The sequence below is a fragment of the Aplidium turbinatum genome, chromosome 2 (genome assembly GCF_918807975.1).
Source record: "Aplidium turbinatum chromosome 2, kaAplTurb1.1, whole genome shotgun sequence".
Lineage (NCBI taxonomy): Eukaryota > Metazoa > Chordata > Ascidiacea > Aplousobranchia > Polyclinidae > Aplidium > Aplidium turbinatum.
This window is the reverse complement of record NC_137473.1, coordinates 17185920-17194396: the sequence shown is the minus strand read 5'-3', so window position 1 is coordinate 17194396 and position 8477 is coordinate 17185920. Positions and strand designations below refer to the sequence as shown.

Genomic DNA, 8477 nt, shown 5'->3' with positions numbered 1-8477 from the left:
GAATCTATTTCTAAAAAAATACATAAAGAAGAACACATGTAGGCTATGCAAGGCGATTTTACTACATAAACACGAGACAACAGCCTTAAGGCCTAGTGCTATAGACTTTTATTCAAAATTGTTACAAAGCAAACCTGCGCTGTCCCTTAAAGCATAGCATCTTTTCACATATAAACTAGGTGGGCAATTGCCCACCTAGTCCCTTTGCTTGCCCCACCAGCCCTTTTTTTGCCCCCTAGTTTGAAACTAGGTGGGCAATTTTTAAGACTTCATTTTTGTTTTTTTTTAGATCCAAGTTAAAGAATGAACAGCTAAACGGAAAGCTTTAGCATACATTTAGAACTTATGACCCTACCTTTGACCTTACTTATAATATCCTTAATGTTCCATTCAAACAGATTAATTATCAATTTGTGTTGTGAGTAGCCTTCCTCAATTAATGTTGCCTACCTCAAATTTTGTGTGAGATTCTAAATGTCTGAATTATCAAAGTTTGTTTCCTGATTTTCATCAAAATAATAAACCAGATCTTTAGAATCATCTAATTCTGCAAAGATTCAACTCATTATAATATCTCAGCAGTTGTGTTTCATTAGGGCTACCATATGTCCTCTTTTAGGAAGATTTGTCTTCTTTTTTAATAAAAAATGAATTGTCCTCCGAGGACACTTGAAAATGCTCAAATGTCTTCTTTTTTGCGTTGCTTTTATTTTCAACAGGGTTTTATTTTTATGTGATGTTTGACGAAAGCTAAATAGCTCAGTGGTTACTTGCCCGGCTCAAGATCACAACAAGTGCTGGTTTGACTCTCGGGGTGTGCGCTTGAGCAACGCATTTCAGGACTGCTCGCCATTCAGCGGCACCTAATGAATGGAAAAATTCCCCGGCAACAAGACTTCAACAATCGGAAACTTTATTCTGCCAATCTCGGTAACCGGCCCTGCGTCAAGAGCCTCTACAAGTATGCGAAACTACCAGGAATAATCAATCAAGGCTTTTTCAGTCCGAGGATAAAGGTTCAAAACCAAACCAACCAACCAAGGCTAAGCAACGATACCAAAAAGGTCAATAGGCTACAAACGAATTTATTTTCAGAGTCAGTTCAATCATAACAGCTGAAAATCGATTTCAATCAGCTATAGTAGCTAGAAAAAAAGGAAGTATGAAAAGTATGTTTTCTGTGAGCTGTGGCAGAAGTAGGCTCGCCTTGTTTAAGAAAAGTGTTTATTGACTTTGAAGTTGACAATACATTGCTTGTTGTGGCTATGATGGCAACATTTATTTCTGTGGCAAACGAAAGCAGTGTTACTTGATGACCATGTCAGATGTATTTCTATAGTTCGACTCTTGATTGATTGAATCTTTATCCTCGGACTGGGAGAGTTTCTTGCAGAGCTTAATTCTGGTAGTTTTGCATAGCCTACTTGTAGAAGCTTTGAATCACTGACGCAGGCCCGGTCACCTAGATTGACAGAGTGAAGTTTCCGATTGTTGAAGTCTTGTTGTCTGGGAAATATTCCATCCATTAGATGCCGCTGAATGGAGAGGAGTTCTAAACGTGCGTTGCTCAAGTGCACACCCCGAGAGTCGAACCAGCGCCGCTTGATCTTGAATCCTCTTCGTTCCAGAAGCCACGCGCTAGCCTACTGAGCTATTGGGGCGGATTTGCTTATTTGGATGAATAGTTTCATTTTCCGAGTTCACATCCTTTGATTAGATGCTTATTTTGTATTACACCAAAGAATAGGATAACGCTTTTCACGGTATGTGCAGTAGGCTATCTGTCAGAGAAAAATGTTGGCATTGGTGATGCTAAAACTGTTCGATCTGTAAGCTCCATACCAAAGCTAGTGCAAAGGCATCTACACCTGATAGCTAGTTTGCATTAGCTTTGTTTAAACGATGGCACATTAGAAAATGGACAGAATAGTTTAAACATTGCAGAACTATAGATTTTTTTAAATGAATTGTTAAAAATCGAGCAGTTCTTCGTCTGCAAGAGGCTGTGGTGTAAAACTCATGTTTTCTGTGGTATTTGGTTGGTTTTGAATCTTTATCCTCGGAAGTCGGACTGACAAAGCCTTGATTGATTATTCTTGGTAGTTTCGCATACTTGTAGAGGCTCTTGACACAGGGCCGGTTACCGAGATTGGCAGAATAAAGTTTTTCCGATTATTGATGTGTTGTGGCCGGAGAATTATTCCATTCACTAGGTGCCGCTGAATGGCGAGCAGTCCTGAAATGCGTTGCTCAAGCGCACACCCCGAGAGTCGAACTTGCGCCGCGTGATCTTGAGCCGGGCGCGTAACCACTGAGCTAACGGGGCGGACAATTGAATTAGTGAAAATTAAATGAACAGCAAAATGTTCATCGACTGAATCTGACAAATAAATATTGGTTTTTAATTGTCACTTTTGCTACATAGGCCTGTAATCATCTAAGAAGATGTAAAAAATGTTTAAACGTAAAAATACATTGCATTTTACCGTACTTGCTTAGGCTACTAGCCTAAACTTGTCCTCTTTTTAGGTGATGAAAATATGGTAGGCCTATGTTTCATATAGGCTATTATCATAGTTCTTTCTTTTTAATTTAGTACAAGAGACCTCTGCAACTACAGTAAATATTGCTAGATTAAATTTTATTACATTATTATTTATAAAATATTGTGGGCGGGGATGAATATGGGAATCAATTATGGGTCTCAAAAGTTTAATCTAGGTATAATATGCCTTTTTACCCACAATTTGCCTGAGAAAATCTGCATTTTTAAGCTAACATGGATGTTTTAGTCTCGGGAAAAAATGCCCTATTTCCCATCATTTACACGCGAAAAGTGCCCTTTTAACATAACTCTCGCGCTAAAAGTGCCCTTTTTTGAAAATTTGCCCACCTAGTCCCGATTTGTGAAAAGATGCTATGCCTTAAAGCGCTCAAAACTTATAACTTAATCAAAAAGAAACATTTTTTCGAGATTGGCGACGATACGTCAGTTCAATTTCACATAAAAGATTCCATATATAGTCCCCAATCATATTTTCATTGTACAGTCCTTGATAGCGTTCCTCGAAAGAACCTGGCATGTTGATGAAATCTTTCACCTTGTTCTTCTGAGTAGTCCTCCATGTTATCATTAAATTCATCAAGTTGAGCATGTAGTACGTGTAGTTTCAGTGACATCATGCATCCCATCTCGCAATACGCATCCACAAATTCATCGACAAGTTTCCTGTAGTTCTCTGCCTTGTGATTGCCCAGTAAAATGCCCAGGAACTACAGAAAGGAAAGAAGTCCAAGCTCTCTGTTCAACCTCAGACAGCATCTCTGGAAAATCAATGAAATTTATCAGTCGCTTCACTTTAGATCCCACAAATATTCCAGCTTTAATTTTTGCTTCTGATAATTTTGGAAACAGCTCTTGAATGTGCTTGAATGCGTCACCCTCTGTGTCGAGTTGTTAAATAACAAACTGCTTGATTAGATCTAGTTTTATGTGCAGAGGTGGCATCAGTATTTTCACAGCATCTACCAGTGGTTGTTGTTTCATATTATAAGTTCCAAGCTCATAGCTGGTTCTTAGAGGCCAATTCCTATTCTTGTAGTGAAGAGCTCTATTTCTGCTGTCCCAGAGACAAAGATAGCATGAAAATTTGATATAGCCACCCTGAAGGCCCATCAAGAAAGCCACCATCTTGAAATCACCAATGACCTTCCAATTATTGTAGTGGCCATACTTTAATGCACTCATCAGAATTTTGATGTTGTGATATTCTTCTTTCATATAAACTGAGTGAGCCAGAGAAATGGAGGGACATTTGTTTGTGTTGTGCAGCAAAACAGCTTTGACTCTTCTAGATGAGCTGTCGACGAAGAGCTTCCACTCAGAAGGATTGCAAGAAATGCCCATAGCCTGAAAGAGTCCTTCTATATCATGGTAGTAGCATAAATCATCTTTGAACGTGTAGAACACTGAGAAGCCGCGATGTCGCTTTCTCTGTGAACTAATTCGAACACTGTCATCCAGTAAGTCCCATTGCATTATTCTGGAAATGAGTAGCTCAGCATTCGATTTTTTCAATAACAGTTCCCTTCTTCTTCGTCGTATGAGCTGTTCTTTTGGACTATATGTTTGGGCATGATGTCATCAGCCACTCGACAGTCTCGTCATCCAGGGCCTTCAGTCCAAGCGCTCCATGTGGTGGTTGATGGATTGGGCAGTCATGGACGACATGATCTACTGTCTGGTCTGTGGCGCCACACTCGCATCCCGGTGAGGGAGCCAGGCCCCATTTGCACATGTCTGAACGAAAGCGACCGACGCCGGTTCGTAGGCGGTTAAGCCGGACCCACGCAAGTTTTGCGAGGGACATTCCCGGAGGGTGGGGATCGACGTCGGGTAGGAAATCACGGAGTCGGGAGATGTTGTTTTGCCACTCCATGTTCCATGTGTAGTTCGTCCAGTGTGCCGCACTTATTCCAAGATCTTCAACGTTGTTCAGAAGCTGTCGTGCGGCGGGCACAAATGGGCGTCTTGATTTCAGTCGCTGCTGTCCTCCAGGTAGGCGCTGGAATGTACTGTGGAGGAGGTGGTCGGGGTCCAGTGCGCGACGAGCAAGGGAAATCATGGCTCCTTTACGGCGAAGCTCAGCAGGTTGGATGCCTGCAAGGATGGGAAGGCAGTCCGTTGGAGTGGGACGCAGGCATCCAGTCACAGTGCGTAGTGCGTCATTGATGGCGGTGTCAATGTGGCGGGTGTGAGAGCTGCGGCACCACACTGGTGCGCAGTACTCAGCGGTAGAATGGACAAGGGCCAAGGTAGCTGTGCGAAGGGTTTTCGCATCAGCTCCCCAGCCGGAACCCGCCAGCCGCCTCAAAAGTGCAACGCGCGCAGATAGTTTTTTGCGCAGTGACTCCAGGTGTCGTCGGTACGTGAGTGACCTGTCCAGGGTTACGCCGAGGTAGGTGGGTTCGGCGCAGTAGGGGAGGTGTTCGTCATCGGTGGTAATGTTGATCTCACGTTTTGCTTCCTTGTTGTTTAGGTGGAAGGCCGCCGACACTGTGTTTGCCTTGCTGAGCTGTAGCTTCCATTTCTGGAGATATGTTGATATAGTTGACATGTCCTGGCTTAGGTTCCTCTCCATTGACTGCCAATCTCCGGCTGGATGCAGGAGAGCCAGATCGTCTGCATAAGCATATACTTCCTGGAGATGGTGTCAGGCAGGTCATAGATGTAAGTGTTAAAGAGGAGGGGAGCCAGGACAGAGCCCTGTGGGACGCCGTTCCTGAGTCGACGTAGTCTACTTCGTCGGCCGCTACCGGTGGAAAGGGTAAAGCTGCGGTTTTTCACAAGTTCCATAATCATATGGACCATGTGCCTGTCAGGAAGGAGACGGAGTAGTTTGCAGGTAAGGCCGCTGTGCCATACAGTGTCGTAGGCAGCCGTGAGATCGACAAACACGACGCCAGCCTTCTTTTTTGCCGAGAAGCTGTCCTCGATGTCTTGGGTCATCAGAGTGACCTGGTCTACAGTTGATCTTCCGTGGCGAAAGCCGGCTTGTTCCCGAGGGAGCTGAGGGTCTATTATCGGTTCGACACGGGCGTAGATAAGTCTTTCGAGTATCTTGAAGGGGATACAGAGCAGAGAGATGGGGCGGTAGCTCTTCGGATCCCCGGGGGGCTTTTTCGGCTTTGGGACTGCAACCACTAGGGCTCTTCTCCAGATTCCTGGGATGCGCAGGTGACGCAAGCAGCAGGAAAGGAATTCTTTTAACCAGGACCTCATAGAGGGGGCAGCTTGGAGTATTAGTTCCGGGCATAGGTGGTCAAGGCCCGGGGATTTGCCTGGCTTTAGGTGCTGGAGGGCGGAGGCAAATTCTTCTGGGGTAAACTCACCAGAGATGTTGCCCTCGACAGGTGTTGGGACCTTCCAGAGGTCCGTCATTTCCTTGAGGACGGACTTGTCTGATTCACGGTCTCTCGTTCTGTGCACTCCATTTTTCACAAGTTGTGAGGCGATGGCATTTGCTGAAATGGGGCATTGGCGACGAGAGGCACGTGATCTGCCAGTGAGGTTGTTGAGTGTACTCCAAGCTGTGCTGCTGGAGTGCGTGAAGTCGATTGAGTCTATGGCTTCTGTCCAGCGCTTCTTCCTCTTTGAATCCAATCTTGCCAGCAGGGCTGTTGCTGAGTTGGTGGTGGCGGTACCCTGGGGGGAACGGAGGAAGTCGCAGTAAAGCCTGTCGCACTCCACATCCCAGCAAGGTATGTAGTTTTTCCGTCGACCTCGCGGGATGGAGTCTTTTGCCGCAGATATGATTGCATCACAGAAGTCCTGGTAGGCTTCATCCACTTTGATGGTGTGTGGGGATGGGAGGTACTGCGTAGCTTCGTTTGTGAGGAAGCTATAGTATTCCCAATCGGCCTTTCTGAAGTTCCATCGCTTGACAGGCTTGCTCGGAATAGGTGTGGCAAGCAAGGGGGCCGTGATTAGCGAGGGTCGGTGTTGAGACCTTGGGAACTTCTCTAACACACGTCTGTCCGGCTGGCGATCATCGGGGTCATCACTTGCGAAAGCCAGGTCTGGGTTCGTGCCAGTGTTCCAACGACCGGAGTGGAAGCTCGGTGCGCCCTTAGGATCGTATAAGAGGGCGAGGTTGTTGTTGGTTGCCCAAGCGGCCAGACTATCTCTGTCGTTGTTGATGGAGTTGTACCCCCAGTCAGTGTGGTGGCAGTTAAAATCGCCAGCGTAGAGGCTGGGGTGGGGGAACACTGGGATGGCTGTTGATGTTATCCGCGAAGGTGGGGGCTTGTAGACATTGACGATGTTGTAGCCTGCTACATCTACACAAAGCCACTCGATCTCCGATTGAGCTTGGGATTGGTCAACCAAGGATCAGTTTAGCCGGTCATGGACAAACGTGGCGAGGCCGTGTTTCCTGCTGCAGGTTGCGCCTGCGAGTGTGAAGTTGGTTATTACCAACTTATCCACAGATGTACAGTGAGTCTCCTGGAGGAGGATGATGAGGGCTTGATGCTTGGTGGCCAGGTGCTCGATGATGTTGAGCTTGCTGGCCGTGATGCCCTCGGTGTTCAGCTGCAGTACGGTGGGTCGTCGGTACTTTTCGACAGTGCGAGCACTGCCGTGCCCTGATAAGGGCATTTTCCTACCCACCCTGCGCTGAACAGTCTCATTAGCTCTTGTTTGACAAGCTTCGTTTCGCATACGTATTTTGTATAATTTCGTATGTTGCTGACGGGGGGGGACCACGTGAAGGTGCTTGTCTTCCTCCCCAGTTCCCTGACAAGTTTGTTCATGTCTTCTTGTTGGGGTAGTAGGAGCACCTTTCACCGGCAATTCGGCGTTGAAGATAAGCAACAGATGATTCATCCGTTTCTGAATCTGTAGAGCTTGCATGTGCAATGATCGAATTGTTCATCTTTCAACCTGGGTAAATGTGGTACAGGCATGCTAGTTGCGTTATGGGGTCCAGGTGCAATAGGTCATGAAATGTCAGGGTACTGGCATGGGAAGGGCACTTTTTCCTTTCGTTGTTGGTTTGGGTCCACCATTCAGAAGTAACAGTTGTGAGATGTTTTGTGGGTTCATGCCAGACACGGGAGAAAGCAAAACGCATTTCCTTTTCTCTTCTCTACACCAACTGTTTTGGAGTACGGCAGTAGTAGCCTATTAGGCCTACATATAAAAAGTGGTGCCCAACCTTTGTCTTGATCACCGACTGGCATTGTAAACTATGCAGGATAGATATTTTTGCACGGCTGTAACTCTCTAAACCAGTGTTTCCCAACTTTTGGCGAGCCTCTTGGAGAACAACATACATCATATAATGAACAATATATATTTTTAGCGCAATTTTGGTGCCACGTTACCCCATAAAGTATTGTATATGTCTCCCCGGAGGTAATTTTTCCCTAAATTGGAAACCATTGCTCTGGACAGTGTTTTTTTTGCAAACAGCTCACCACACGTCAAAAGGAAACTGCTGAGCACTTGCAACCACGGCAAGCCATAGCACACTACTAACAATTGCGATATAGCCTACAATCAATGTAATTTACATGCTTATTGCCATGAGAAATAGGAATAATTTCAAACTAGTCTTAGGAACACATACCCAAAGTTATAGTGGTATAATAATGATTTTTCATGTTTTTTCGACAAAAGCAACCAAAGAATAGCAATTGTTTCCCAAGGACAAGAAAAAAATTTTTAATTTTTTTTTGTTACATAGTGTTATCGGTGTGATGTACAAGGTTTTCCTACCGCGCCATTGAGGCAACCTCACGGGGTCGCTAGGCTTTTTTGTTGAGGCAGGACTTATCGCCAGTAGCCATATTCCACCTGCCGGAGTGAATATGACATAACATTTACGACAACCATAGATATGTGACAATTAATTGCGTCAGGATTTACATTAAAATTGATGTTGGCGAGTTTGTATGCAAGTGTACTTTCTACT

The 8477-nt window shown here is 45.1% G+C and overlaps 1 pseudogene; it reads right to left on the bottom strand.

Annotated features, from left to right (window-relative positions):
• Positions 1-2951: 2951 nt before the first annotated feature.
• On the bottom strand, positions 2952-7467 carry LOC145788380 (uncharacterized; annotated as a pseudogene).
• Positions 7468-8477: the final 1010 nt, after the last annotated feature.